At 43.2% G+C, this 15,333-nt stretch overlaps 2 long non-coding RNA genes across 2 annotated transcripts; both read left to right on the plus strand.

Annotated features, from left to right (window-relative positions):
* Positions 1 to 7,662: 7,662 nt before the first annotated feature.
* LOC117490245 lies at positions 7,663 to 8,116 on the plus strand. The gene is made up of 3 exons (XR_004556663.1): positions 7,663 to 7,690; positions 7,795 to 7,883; positions 8,107 to 8,116. It is a non-coding gene; the product is annotated as an uncharacterized LOC117490245 (long non-coding RNA).
* A 1,652-nt stretch (positions 8,117 to 9,768) lies between these two features.
* LOC117490293 lies at positions 9,769 to 10,855 on the plus strand. Its single transcript, XR_004556670.1, has 3 exons — positions 9,769 to 9,787; positions 9,881 to 9,943; positions 10,410 to 10,855. It is a non-coding gene; the product is annotated as an uncharacterized LOC117490293 (long non-coding RNA).
* Positions 10,856 to 15,333: the final 4,478 nt, after the last annotated feature.

Here is a 15,333-nt window from a genome sequence, read left to right on the forward strand (position 1 = left end):
ACTCTCACTGTCACGGTTTTGGATCGTTTTCATTTTCCACCTTTTATTTTGAAATGTTTTCCTTCTTGTGTCTTGTCTGATCCTTCTTCCTGTGTTTGCCTTCCTGTCGTTAGTTTCCCTGGTGTGTCTGATTGTCTGATTGTGTTCACCTGTTGCCCTTGTGTTTCTGCCTCCCTTACCCCAGCTGTGTCTTGTCTTGTGATTACCCCTCTCTGTATTTAGTCTTGTCTTCCCCTGTGTGCCTTGTCGGTTCATTGTCTCTCCTGTCTCCCTCCATGTTGGTCACGGTCAGTTTTTGTGCTACCTATGTGTTTCATGCCATGTTTTTGTTCAGCTTTTAAAATAAAGCTCGCTTTTGTTTCTAGACCTTTTTACCTTTTTTTGTAGTCTGCATTTGGGTCCTACCCTTTCCACACATCCTAACAGAATGAACCGACCATCTTTGGACTCAGCAGACTCTGATCGTTTTGCTCTACAGGCAGAATGTCTTGGGTACTCTCTGGAGTACATTTTTTATACTTGGAATGGCGCCTCTTCTAGACGTGGTAGAGCGGCTGCGTTGAAGGAGGCACGTCAGGAGGTTGCTCGCCAGCCCTGGCTTAGGAGCATGTTGCCTGAGTGGCTACAACTTTTCACAAGTAGTCCTGAGGACTTGTCCGAAGCCTCTAACCCTTTCCTGGGGTATGACCAGGCCTTGGGAGGCCCACAGATCCTCCAAAGAATCTCTAGGAGACGCAAGACCAAGATTCCAGCCCGTGCTCCAGTGGTTCCAGCTCCAGATCTGGCCCCAGCAGCCATTGTTCCAGCTCCAGATCTGGCCCCAGCAGCCATGGTTCCGGCCCCAGCAGCCATGGTTCCGGCTTCAGTTTCGGCTCCAGTACTGGCTCCCCGGCCGACGCCAGCCCCCCGTGTTTTGTCAGTGGTTCGGCCCACTCCAGCCCCTCGTGTCCTGTCGGTGGTCCGGCCGACTCCAGCACCTCGTCTCCTGTTGGCTCTCCGGCCGACGCCAGCCCCCCGTATCCTGTTGACTCTACGGCCGACGCCTACCCCATGTCCTGTACCGTTGGAGCCAGCCCCCCGTGTTTTGTTAGTGGTTCGGCCCACTCCAGCCCCTCGTGTCCTGTCGGTGGTCCGGCCGACTCCAGCACCTCGTCTCCTGTTGGCTCTCCGGCCGACGCCAGCCCCCCGTATCCTGTTGGCTCTACGGCCGACGCCTACCCCATGTCCTGTACCGTTGGAGGTCCCGCCGACTACTCTTCTGCCGGGGGTCCTGCCAACCCTATGTCCTGTGCCGTTGAAGGTCCCGCCGACTACTCTTCTGCCGGGGGTCCTGCCAACCCTATGTCTTGTGCCGTTGGAGGTCCCGCCGACTACTCTTCTGCCGGGGGTCTTGCCAACCCTATGTCCTGTCCTGTTGGGGGTCCCGCCGACTGCTCTTCTGCCGGGGGTCCTGCCAGCCCTGTGTCCTGTGCCGTTGGAGGTCCCGCCGACTACTCTCCTGCCGGCGGTCTTGCCAACTCCATGTCCTGTCCCATTGGGGGTCCCGCCGACTACTCTTCTGCCGGGGGTCCTGCCAACCCTATGTCCTGTGCCGTTGGAGGTCCCGCCGACTACTCTTCTGCCGGGGGTCCTGCCAACCCTATGTCTTGTGCCGTTGGAGGTCCCGCCGACTACTCTTCTGCCGGGGGTCTTGCCAACCCTATGTCCTGTCCTGTTGGGGGTCCCGCCGACTGCTCTTCTGCCGGGGGTCCTGCCAGCCCTGTGTCCTGTGCCGTTGAAGGTCCCGCCGACTACTCTTCTGCCGGGGGTCCTGCCAACCCTATGTCTTGTGCCGTTGGAGGTCCCGCCGACTACTCTTCTGCCGGGGGTCTTGCCAACCCTATGTCCTGTCCTGTTGGGGGTCCCGCCGACTGCTCTTCTGCCGGGGGTCCTGCCAGCCCTGTGTCCTGTGCCGTTGGAGGTCCCGCCGACTACTCTCCTGCCGGCGGTCTTGCCAACTCCATGTCCTGTCCCATTGGGGGTCCCGCCGACTACTCTTCTGCCGGGGGTCCTGCCAACCCTATGTCCTGTGCCGTTGGAGGTCCCGCCGACTGCTCTTCTGCCGGGGGTCTTGCCAATCCTATGTCCTGTGCCGTTGGGGGTTCCACTGAGGGTCCTGCCAACTCCACGTCCAGTATCGTTGGGGGTCCTGCCGACCCCATGTCCTGTCCCGTTGGGGGTCCCGCCGACTGCTGCTCCGCCGGGTTTCCTGCCAACACCAGATCCTGTCCTGTTGGGGGTCCCGCCGACACCTGCTCCGCCGGATTTCCTGCCAACACCAGATACTGTCCTGTTGGGGGTCCTGCCGACACCTGCTCCGCCGGGTTTCCTGCCTACACCCTACCCTGTCCTGTTGGGGGTCCCGCGGACACCTGTCCCGCCGGGGGTCCCGCCGACACCTGTCCCGCCGGGGGTCCTGCCAACTCTGTGTCCTGTCCTGTTGGAGGTCCCGCCGACACCTGTTCCACCGGGGGTCCTGCCAACTCTGTGTCCTGTTCCGTTGGGGGTCCAGTCGACACCAGCCCTTGCTCCATCCGGGATCCCATTGACACCAGCCCATGTCATGTTCAGGATCCCATCTACGCCTGTCCCGTCGGCTCCGGTTCCTGTCCGGCCGATACTGGGTCCTGCCCGGCCTCCGGAGCTGTCCCGTCGGCGCCTTCCTGCCCGGCCTCCGGAGCTGTCCCGTTGGCGCCTTCCTGCCCGGCCTCCGGAGCTGTCCCGTTGGCGCCTTCCTGCCCGGCCTCCGGAGCTGTCCTGTCGGCGCCTTCCTGCTCGTTCTTCGGGGTTGTCCCGTCGCCGCCTTCTTGTTCGCCCTCGAGCCCGGCCCCCTGAGTGCCGCGGTCTTCACCCTCGAGCCCGGCCCCCTGAGTTCCCCAGCCACGGTCTTCGCCCTCGGCCCCCTGACTCTTCCAGCCGCTGCCTTCGCCCTCCAGCCCGGCCCCCTGAGTGCCGCGGCCTTCGCCCTCGAGCCCGGCCTCCTGACTCTTTCAGCCGCTGCCTTTGCTCTCATGCCCGGCCCCCTGAGTTCGCCCGCTGTGGTCTTCGCCCCTTTTTTAACTCTGCCTTTCCCCCGGGCCGTCCGCCCGAGACGCCCTCCTTGATCTCTGCCTTTCCCCTGGGCCGTCCGCCCGAGACCCCTTCCGGGTCCTCCGCTGTGCCTCTGGGCTGTCGATCCAGACCCGTCCTCCGGACCCCCCTCCACCCACCCTTTTGGAAATGTTGGACTCTGTTTTGAGGGTGGGGGGGGGTGTTGTTCTGTCACGGTTTTGGATTGTTTTCATTTTCCACCTTTTATTTTGCAATGTTTTCCTCCTTGTGTCTTGTCTGATCCTTCTTCCTGTGTTTGCCTTCCTGTCGTTAGTTTCCCTGGTGTGCCTGATTGTGTTCACCTGTTGCCCTTGTGTTTCTGCCTCCCTTACCCCAGCTGTGTCTTGTCTTGTGATTACCCCTCTCTGTATTTAGTCTTGTCTTCCTCTGTGTGCCTTGTCGGTTCATTGTCTCTCCTGTCTCCCTCCATGTTGGTCACGGTCAGTTTTTGTGCTACCTATGTGTTTCATGCCATGTTTTTGTTCAGCTTTTAAAATAAAGCTCGCTTTTGTTTCTAGACCTTTTTACCTTTTTTTTTTTTGTAGTCTGCATTTGGGTCCTACCCTTTCCACGCATCCTAACACTCACTCCCTAAGCGTCCAGGAGCGACGCTTGGTCAGGGTCCCTTGGCGTCCAGTTGTGACGCGCCGAGGCTCCTTCAGCTTCATAAACGGACGCAAAGAGCTTTCAACTGATTGCAATGTATTCCCATCGGCGGCGGTATTTGACGCTCAGGGAAGCACGGCATTCGTTTGTGTCGGAGGCTGTTAAAGGCAATGTGAGCGTCCATTCCCATTGGATAACGGAGAATTGTACACCCGGAAGTAAGTATTCCCCTTACTGTCGATTGATTTGACAGTGATATCTCCACTACTCAACTCAAAAACGCCAGATTACTGTATCCTTGTTAATTAAACGACGGTTTTAGTGTGTGTACAATGCTTTTGTCACGTTTTCCCCTTCAATTCTGAGAAACAAGTCGTTTTCTGAGTTTTGGATGGCCGAAGACATGACATTACCCACAATCCTCTGTCGCAACCATAGACTGTATAAAACAATTAAATAATACATTATTCCGAGTGTGCTTGTTTTTCTCTGCTGTAATCACAGTATGATCAGACAACAAACTAATGATGTAATTGGCTGATTCACAGTCCAAAGTATGGGCTACAGGAAAAAGGGCAAAAATATAGGACATATGCACTTACACAGAGGATCAAGTAGCCTATACTGTACAATGTCCATTTTTACACAATTAATACTCATTAAATGTCTTTGGTAAAGAGTCTAGCCTTTTCAGTCAGCATTACAGTTATTTAGGGCTGCATATTAATCTAATAGGCATCACAGTTGCAATAGGAGCCTGTGCGATTATATAACCAAAAGGCTATGATTTAGTTGAAAATGAAAAGTGTGTGTGTGAATGTGACAGCGTATTCACTGTTTGTGCAATCTGATCAATATGTACCCACATGATGCATAGCCGACTCATCAGTCTGTGTTTGTCATGCTGCGTTTGGTCACCTTACTGTGCAGAGAAGAGCGGGAGACTTTGTTTTTCAAAGTGTGGTCTTATTGTAGCCAAGCTTAAATTCAAAGTATCATTATACAACAGAGGTCGTGTTTTATTTGGCCAACAGTTCAGTGTCCTTCTGATTAGCGTTAGCATCCATTTCCACAAGTCTCCCGCTCTTCTCTGCACAGTAAGGTGACCAAACGCAGCATGACAAACAGACTGATGAGTCGGCTATGCATCATGTGGGTACATATTGATCAGATTGCACAAACAGTGAATACGCTGTCACATTCACACACACACTATTCCTTGATCCTCTGTGTAAGTGCATATGTCCTATATTTTTGCCCTTTTTCCTGTAGCCCATACTTTGGACTGTGAATCAGCCAATATTATTTAATTGTTTTATACAGTCTATGGTTGCTACAGAGGATTGTGGGTAATTGTGGGTCTTCGGCCATCCAAAACTCATAGAAAACGACTTGTTTCTCAGAATTGAAGGGGAAAACGTGACAAAAGCATTGTACACTCACTAAAACCGTCGTTTAATTAACAAGGATACAGTAATCTGGCGTTTTTGAGTTGAGTAGTGGAGATATCACTGTCAAATCAATCGACAGTAAGGGGAATACTTACTTCCGGGTGTACAATTCTCCGTTATCCAATGGGAATGGACGCTCACATTGCCTTTAACAGCCTCCGACACAAACGAATGCCGTGCTTCCATGAGCGTCAAATACCGCCGCCGATGGGAATACATTGCAATCAGTTGAAAGCTCTTTGCGTCCGTTTATGAAGCTGAAGGAGCCTAGGAGCGTCCCAACTGCACGCCTCGGGACCCTGACCAAGCGTCGCTCCTGGACGCTTAGGGAGTGAGAGTGTGTTGTAACAGGTTAACTGAACAACATTTGTTTGATGTCTGTTTAACTTTAGCTTGTGTTTTAAATAACCTTTGTGTTTTAATGTCAAGTAAAAGGTGAACATACATTGACCTAACATGTTAAGCTTTAAAAAAAAACTGTATTTCTTCAAAAGCTCTTCAAGAAGTTTGAAAAACCTATTTGGGTTTTGTTGCATGACCAGAGGCCTTTACTTCTAACAAGTTAAAACCCAATACTTCTGCACAGTAACAGATAAAGATGCTACTAACATTTTTTTATAATAGAATAAGAATAGATTCCAGATATGGCTGCGTAGGGTTGTTTAAGACGATCTTAGAACATATATTTGGTTATAGTTTCCACTGGGGACTTCCTCATTTATTTGTCAATCTACTAAACCAACTAGGTGCTACCAAAAGATGTTAGCTGTGTCAAGAGACATGAGTCTATTTTCTATCCTTTGTAGCAGAAGGTAGCACAAGTGTTGTGATGCTTTAATTAACTGAACGTGCAACGTTTTTAATTATTGCATTGGCAGCAGAGATTTGTCACATTTTTCATGGGCGCAACCCACATACTCAGCTCTGCTGCTCATCCCACAGATGCATGTTCCTCACAAATGTGGCACCATTTGAAAGGTAAATAAACAGGTTTTCCAATACATGTATTGACAAGAAGCATTGTTACTGCAAATAAATCATCTACCAAACACAGATTTCCTTACTTTTTGTGTTAAGTTTATATCAAATACAGCAAATATCTTAATTCACACAAAAGTACTTATGTCCCATATTTTTATGCATCATAATATGTTTTATAATTTAATATTGTGTCAATTCCTCATGTACGCATCACTGTTGAGAAGTGATGTGTGAGTGGGCTGGGAAACAAGCAAAACCACATGCAGCTGCTCTAATAACAAATAAAAGCTGTGAATTTAATACTCTCACCCTCTGACCAAACACCTACACGTCATCACTCAGAACAGACCTGTGGTATTCCACAGGACGTTAGAGGTGAGTCGTGCAAAATGTAACTAAGTTCTCATCATGCTATTGTGCGTCATGTGGTTTATAACTATCAGCATCTCTAACTTGCAGGTCCAGCATGATGCATATGAATGCTCTTAAGCATCAACTTCAAAGGGAAGAAAGACCTCTGTCCTATAATGTACACCTGTCAGATGTTAGCAAACCCTCATGTTTAATTTGAATGTGAAAAGCACATTTAACTGTGTAAGCAATATTATCTATTTTGTTTTGTAGAGGGAAACATACTAAATGGAAAAACACAATACATCTGAAAGTTTGCATCATTCTATCTTTATTTGCCTTGGAACTAACCACCAGTGGCTCAGTCAGTAGGGGCTTGGACTGAGAGCTGTAGGGTTGCCAGTTCAAGTCCCCGAACAGACTAGTGTGGACTGGTACTTGGAAAGGTTGCAGTTCACCTCCTGGGCCCTGCTATGGTGCCCCCGCCACCCCCACTCAAGTTTGCATCATTCTATCTTTATTTTCCAGCGAAATAACCACCAAAGCAAAATGCAGCAGCTTAGCAGACATCTGAAAGCTAAAGGTCATTTAGGGCTAAATGTCTCAATTATGTAAGACATTGAGATGCAACAAAGTGCTACAACACTAGTTTACCTGATTATAATAGCTTTCGCTTTGCTTGTATTTAGTATGGACCTGTTTATGATTGAGATCTTTTTTGAGGATTTAAGCTTAACTTCTGGTAACCTGATCAAATGCCGCCAACGCTTTACATTGTTGTCTGTAAACGGGAAAAAACTAAACTATTCCTTCCAAATGTTCTTATAATGGAGCTCAACAAAAACATTATCAAATGTGGATTTACTTGTTCACTTTTAAGAAACAATTTCACCACTTGCTGAACCTAAGATAAAACAAATGTCATTATCATAATTCATCTATATTTAGATGAAGCAGCAGGGGAGGGGAGTTCAAACTTGCATTAACAGGTAGTGATGTGGGTGTAAGGATGCTCAGCATGAGTGTATGCAGACAGGCTGGGTCTGGTCTGTGACATAGGTTAACGTGGTTAGTCGGGGAGGGGTATTCACACACTAAGGAAACACACTACCTATAAAAGAGTCAATCGTTTCAAGATATTTCTTTGTCTTTGAGCAGTGTCTGCGATACAGGTAAATACACTTTTTGTTATCCTTTTTTTATGGTTTTATTTATTAAGTTAAGTAAGTTGCAATACAAATACATAACATTTATGATTCTCTTTTGTTGCGGAAAGATCTAGTAAAGAAGAAAAGGAAGTCATCACTTTCCTACCTGTGAAAAGTATTCCTCTATTTTCACACCCTCTTCAGTATCGAAGTCTCAGTAAGTATTCACACAGAGCTTGTGTCTTCTGTTGTGGTTGTTTATTGTTTTGTTGGTGCAACTTTTACTTTGGTTAACTTAAGACTCAGTATTATTTGTGAACACAGGTTTACTTATTTCAGTTTTAATCTGGATCAAAAGTAGTGATGCAATGCATAAAGCCAAGCAACCAGTTACCACCATTTCCCTAAATGTTGTATTTCTCCTGGCTTTTCTTCTTCAGGCAACAATGAGGATCCAGGTTGTCTGTTTGCTGCTGGTGCTGCTCTCGGCTGCCGTGCTCTCTCTGGATAAAAAAAACCCAAACCGTTATAAGAAATTCAAAAAACAGCATATCGATAAAGAAATGTCTCCTTGTGGGTGTAATAAAGTAATGCAAGTTAGAAAAATCAATTGTATCAAACAAAAAAGCTGTAAGACGACCAATACCTTCATCCTATCCGATGCTGAAGCTGTGGAAGCCATCTGTTTGGATCAGGGAGAGCCTTTTCCTGATAGCCTGACTAAAAGTCTTAAAGGTTTTGACATTGTTGTCTGTGAATGGGATCAAATAACAACCCCTCCTACCAACTGTTCTTACAATGGTAGACAACTCGAGAACAAGAAAATAATAATTAAATGTGAAAAAGGCTTGCCTGTGCACTATGATAAAGACATTGGTCACTGTGACTGATGGAGCTGATGTGTACTTCTCTTGCATGCATGACAATGTTTTTGACACATGTTTGAAAAGGGCAACGTACCTTTTGTAAAAACATAGTGCCTGTTATGATGAATGTTTCAAAAAAAGTTAAAACAATGCTGAAAAATGTGATTCTTAGTTTCTCTGGAAACAAAAGCAAATGCCACATGTTATGTCTATGGTGAAGAACTTCAAAGTAATACATGTGTGTCAAGCTTTCCTGTGCTTGCTTAATAAACCGTTTAACCACTTACATTTGTGTCTGTTTTTATAATTCAGTTTCATGAAATAATCAAAAGTAGTTATGGATATCATTAGAAATAACTATTATGAATAATGGTACTAGCTCAATACGTCAAATACAGCAAATGTTTTAATTCATACAAAAGTAGTTGAGTCCCAATATTGTCATTCAAATTTTCCAAATGTTACGTTTTTGTAGATTTTTCGTGTGCGCATCACTGTTGAGAAGTGATGTGTGCAGTGGTCTGGGAAACAAGCAAAACCACATGCAGCTGATATACTAACAAATAAAAGCTTTGACTTTAATACTCTCACCCTCTGACCAAACATCTACACGTCATCACTCAGACTCAACAGACCTGTGGTATTCCACAGGACGTTGGAGGTGAATCATGCTATTGTGAGTCATGTGGTTTATGACTATCAGCATCTCTAACTTGCAGGTACAGCATGATGCATATGAATTATCTTAAGCATCGACCTCAAAGGGAAGAAAGACATATGTCCTATACACCTGTCAGATCTGTTATCAAACCCTTTTGTTTAATTTGAATGTAAAAGCACTTTTAACTGTGTAAACAATATTCTCTATTTTGTTTGTAAAGCGAAACATACTTAATGGAAAAACACAATACTTCACTTTTCATATTGTGTCATTGTTATTGATGACATTGTTCGAGGCACTACTGTTTGTGAATCATTTGCTTAAAAGACTTGAAATGTCAAAAATGATTCATATTTCAGAAGCATGTGTGCAGGTTTGAAAGAGTTAGTCAAACTTCAGAGGACGTGTGGTGACTAATGCTATATTGCATAATGTTGTCAAACAGTAAATACTTTGTTTACCTTTGGCCAACGTGATGATTTGGGAGTTTTCTCCCCAATGCGAAGTTGGGCCAAGAAATCAAAGTCCAAAACAACTCTTATAAATGATTCAGCAGTTTGCAGAGACTTCACTTTCACTGTGTTTGTGATTCAGGTAAATATGCCTTTTATGAAACATTAGTATACAATATGTTTATGACAAACTTGATGACCAAAAACTTGTTTTCATTTATTTCTACCTTTTCAGCTGCAAGGACTATACAAAAGGAAGGTGGAAAAAACAGTTACCATTCCACATTAAACTTAAAAGGTTTGTATTTTCTTATTACTCTCCCTTTTATAATGCAGCAGTCGGTAAGAGTTTAACAGTGATTTTTGTTTTGTTCCTCATGACTGTGTTGGATGTGATCTTACCTGATTTCTCTGCAGGTCTGTAACACTTAAAAGATAAATACAGAAAAAGTATTTTTAGCAACACTCTTACTTAAGATAAGACACCTTTAATCTCAACAAACAATATGTCCAACAAATATTTTAAATATAGGACAATATAAAAAGAAAAACAACCATAAAATGCATTTGAATATAATTAAATGAGTCCATTGATTTCATCGTGTTGAGTACTTGAAACAAGTATAATTTGATAACAGTGGTGATGCTACAACACCACGTCTCATAAAATGTTATTGCTCATGGGAAATATTAATTATAATAAGTACTCATGTATGCTGGCATTCATTCTCTAACAAAAGTTTTTCCCTCTTTTTCTTCACCAGGGAATCATGAGGATCTCATTTGCTTGTTTGCTGTTGCTTTCTGCTACAGTGAGCTCTCAGAATGAGCCTTTCATAAAGTTTAAAAATCAGCACATCATCGGGAGCATGGATGTAAACAGTTGTGACCAGGTGATAGAGGAGAGAGGGATCGCCAAAGCTGACAGTAACAGGTGTAAAGATGACCATATCTTCGTACTAGCAAACACCGACCGAGTCAATAATGTATGTCGGCTTGCAGGAGAGCCATATGGTGTTTATACCGAAAGCCTCCAACCCTTCGACATTGTCATCTGCAGTCTGAAGAACCAAGGGGCCCGTAGACCCCACTGTCAGTACCAAGGTCAAAGCCTCACCAGGAAAATTGCATTCAGATGTGAAGAAGGCTTCCCAGTTTACTACGGCAGAGACAATGTTGCGTACTTTCCCAACTAACTACTCACTTCACCTTATTCGCAATATAATAAAATACATTTAAAAGCTTACGATTGTCTTTTTCATTTTTAATGCATCAAGGTGTAAAATAATTACAAAAACAGAAAGGCTGCACGTAAAAGTTATATTGGGATTATTGTGGACAACATTGCGATTTGGGACTGCAATATTATAATAAAAATGCTTTCATGGGTATACTTGCTTAGCTATCGAAAGGAAAATGCTAAAACATTTTAAAAGGTATATTTCTCGTAACATAAGTTAAAAAACTAGAAAATGTGTAAAGCAGTGTTTTCAAAATAACAATTAAATAATATTTAAGAAAATGTAATGGTTAACAACAAATATATCCTCTTTCAAACTAATGGCATTTAAACTACTTTGGGCAGATTTCTCAACAGTAGAACAATGAATATCACCACTGTTTCTTTTCAATTTAAAAATGGAAAGGTAATTTAAATGACCAAAAAACTGGATCATCTAGTGATTTAACTTTACCGCTTTAACAATGTTAGTGTTGTTGTGTGTTGTGATTGCGACAGACGCTCCTCACACAGGTCCCATGAGCCAATCTTTTCCCTATACCTCTGTAAAAACCTGTCATGTAGTGCAGCGCCTGCCATTACGACAGTTATATTTCTCTATCTTTATAAATCTGAACTTTAGTTGTAACGCATTCTTCTTACTTTTCACTGTTTAAGGGGCTGGTACACATGTGTTGTGTTGCGGTGTACTGTAGGCAGAGGCGGTTTTAGACCAATTTGACTTGGGGGGGCAGGCTGGGGCACAATAAATGCAGGACGAAAAAGACAAAGACAGTATGAAGTAATTGCGCATAAGAAAACAATGCAATACAGTAATTGGTATTTGTTTCAGTACACATATTTATTTCAGATACTTTTAGTTACAGTTTTTACGCTCTAATGGGTCCGACTAAAATGACAAATAACGTTAGTTCCGCCTATTCCGTCAGCCAATAAATCGTTTAATCAAAAACCTCCTCCCCTAGAACCGCCCCTGATCTGTAGCAACATTTGTTTTTCAAAGTTTGGTCTTATTGTAGTCGAGCTTAAAGCCAAAGTATCATTATACAACAGAGGACATGTTTTATTTGGCCAACAGTTCAGTGTCATTCTGATTAGCGTTAGCATCCATTTCCACAAGTCTCCCGCTCTTCTCTGCACAGTAAGGTGACCAAACGCAGCATGACAAACACAGACTGATGAGTCGGCTATGCATCATGTGGGTACATATTGATCAGAATGCACAAACAGTGAATACGCTGTCACATTCACACACACACTTTTCATTTTCAACAAAATCATAGCCTTTTGGTTATATAATCGCACAGGCTCCTATTGCAACTGTGATGCCTATTAGATTAATATGCAGGCCTAAATAACTGTAATGCTAACTGAAAAGGCTAGACTCTTTACCAAAGACATTTAATGAGTATTAATTGTGTAAAAATGGACATTGTACAGTATAGGCTACTTGATCCTCTGTGTAAGTGCATATGTCCTATATTTTTGCCCTTTTTCCTGTAGCCCATACTTTGAACTGTGAAACAGCCAATTGCATCATTAGTTTGTTGTCTGATCATACTGTGATTACACCAATGTTCATTTCACTGGGTTCAAGGCTTTACCGGAATAAACTTGAACTGTGATCAGCAAACATTTAAATAAACGTTCTGCCTTTGCTCCAAACGTAACAGGTTTGATAACGATATAGCCCGTACAAGTCTGAATAGGTCGGCCTCCTCAGTGAAACCATACAGTATGCAACTTGCTAAAAATGTTGGAGCAAAGCAGTCTTATGCACCTGTACCAGAAGATGGCAGCAGAGTGAAGAGAGACAGAGATATACTGATATCCAAGTTGAGTCAGCATTGGAAATACAAGTGGTACATACAGAGCTATATTGGGAACGTTAGAAACACAAAATTATAAAATGAAGCAAAAGAAGTTGCTTTAATCAGAAGTAAGTCTTTAACATGAAGATCATCACATCGGACCCTGTAGGAATTAAACTGCAGATTTGTAGGTTTGCCATGAGTGTTTATTATTATACATTTAGTCCTCTTTGCTTTTGGCCTCACACAGTTACTACTTTATGTGGGGACCAGTTCTTACTCCAAACAACACATTCAAATTGACAATGTTTCAAACACTATCTATACAATTTCAGGTTGGACTTTGACTTTGTTTGACCTTCAGCTCACAACACAAAAATATAACTATTTGTCATGATGCATAAAAAAAGAATTATACCTCATACCTCATTATCTGGGTTTCACAATGTGTTCCCAGCAGCACGTTCTACCTGGATGAGCAACAGAGTTTCAGTTTTCTTGCTTTTTAACTGAAACTCATAAATAACCTCTACAGCCTGATAACGGCAGATAAGGTGAGTTTTTATATATACACATGTTTTCTCTTATCTGCCCTTTTTTCCCTGATGGGTCAGTATTTATTTTTGCTGTTTTTGTTGATAAAACTCTTTGCTGTGTTGTTGTTGTTGTTGTTGATGCTACAGGAGTTCAGAGTGCACTTGCTGTTTGTGTGGTTATTTATGAATAAGTGGGTTTAGGCCTGCCGCTGCATGTTTGAGATGATGTATTCCTTCCTGTTTTGGCGCTCTGCAGTCTGCTCTAGTGCTTTTTTTTTCTTATGCATATTGATAAAAAAAAGGTGCACTGATAATGTTTGATGTGACCGAATAGCTATGAAAATGTGTGATGTCATATTTATGAGATTTGCATTGTTTCTTTTTTATGTGAACATAAGTATATCTAAAAGTTCATTACTTTATTAAAAGAGTGAAAAATGTCTGTCCCAGTCTTTCAAAAGCCAAAGGGGATGACTTTAAATGTCTTATCAGTCCAACACCCAAGGATATTCAGTTAAATATGGTATAAAAACTGAAAAGAACATTCCCACGTGGGGGAAGAAATTCTCCCATTTTGGCATGAACAATTAATTATCAAAACATAATAATTATTTAATTAGAATATCAGACATACAACATGTTTGTCATAAAAATAGAAAAGAATGTTGTGCAAAGTTATCTGTTTTGAGGGTATCAACCATGTGCCCTTCAACAGCTAAAAATCTACAAGCATCCATTTACCTCAACTGTATTGTTCCTATGCTGCATTTACATGATAAACACTACCTCCTGCACACTGGTAGGAGACAGGCCTTTGGACACTACATAATGCTAATACACTGTACTGGCTAGAACACAGTTTATCATACAGTGTGGTGTCCCGGGCCGTTCAAGATCCCAGAGACACAGTCTGCAGACCGGTCTGCAAAGGCGTTCGGTTAAGTAGTTAAACTTCCCGCTGCCCCAGAACTGAAGGAGAAGGAGCAATTCTTCCAGCAGCTGGCCAAAGCCCCGTCTTTTGAGAGGTGTGTGGGTGACGGGTGTCATATATTTGTCAAGATGCCATTTGGACCCAGGACTACATCAACAGTAAGCTCGTCCCATTCATCTGTGCCCAATTGTGTAGGGTTTTGTATAATTTGTCCCACTCACTTAGCTATTTGTTATTTAATATACAGCATTAGTACTTGTATTATGTATTTTCATTTGTCTGATTCTGATTGAAAGGTACAAACGCATCTTCGGTATATAAGTTTCACTATTCAGTTGGCAGTTACACCTGGAGTAAAGCTTATGAAGACCAGCCAAATTACTAGTTGTATTCTTTTTGTCTTCCCTAAATAAGAAAGTGCACCATGAAAGGCACAAAGGTTATTTAAAACACAAGCTAAAGTTAAACAGACATCAAACAAATGTTGTTCAGTTAACCTGTTACAACTAAAGGACCAAAAAGCATGTTCTACCTTCAGGGCGTCAACAACAGGCACCTCCATTGTACTTCCATCATGCCAAAGGCCGCTTTATTTAGCAGGGGCTTCAGCAGAGTGCTGTTGGCTGTCGGCTCTGCACCTTCCCATGCAGTGGCTCCTGATGGAAGGTCAAGATGGCTGTTCAATGCAAGGATAGCCACCGTCCCACATGAAATGAGAAAAGAGAAGGTAACAAAAAAAAAGAGAGTACAGAGCCATACTATTCCAATACAAATACAATTGGAATGTTTATTAAAAGTATTATTTCTATCCATCAAAAGTTACTTATTCTTAGATTTACAATTCTTACAACTTATATTTTAATAGAAAACAATGAATGAACCCAAACCTTACAACAAAGTAAATGACTCCAATCTAAAATTGCTATTTCTTTAACTTTTCTAACTACAAATATCATGCATTTTGTTTGAAATACAGTTCATGTTTTTTGTATGTTTGTTTTAGCTTAAATGAGCACTTTTCACAAGCCCATTCAAAGCTAATCTTTTGACAAAAAAAATATTCCAATAAAATCAGATTTCTGGCACCCTTTGGACTGACATGCCTGTTTTCATTCAGGCGCTGCTACCTTGCAAATGCCTCTAGAAGCACTGGGGGGAGGCAGAGGAACA

This window comes from Trematomus bernacchii, unplaced genomic scaffold (assembly GCF_902827165.1).
Source record: "Trematomus bernacchii unplaced genomic scaffold, fTreBer1.1, whole genome shotgun sequence".
Lineage (NCBI taxonomy): Eukaryota > Metazoa > Chordata > Actinopteri > Perciformes > Nototheniidae > Trematomus > Trematomus bernacchii.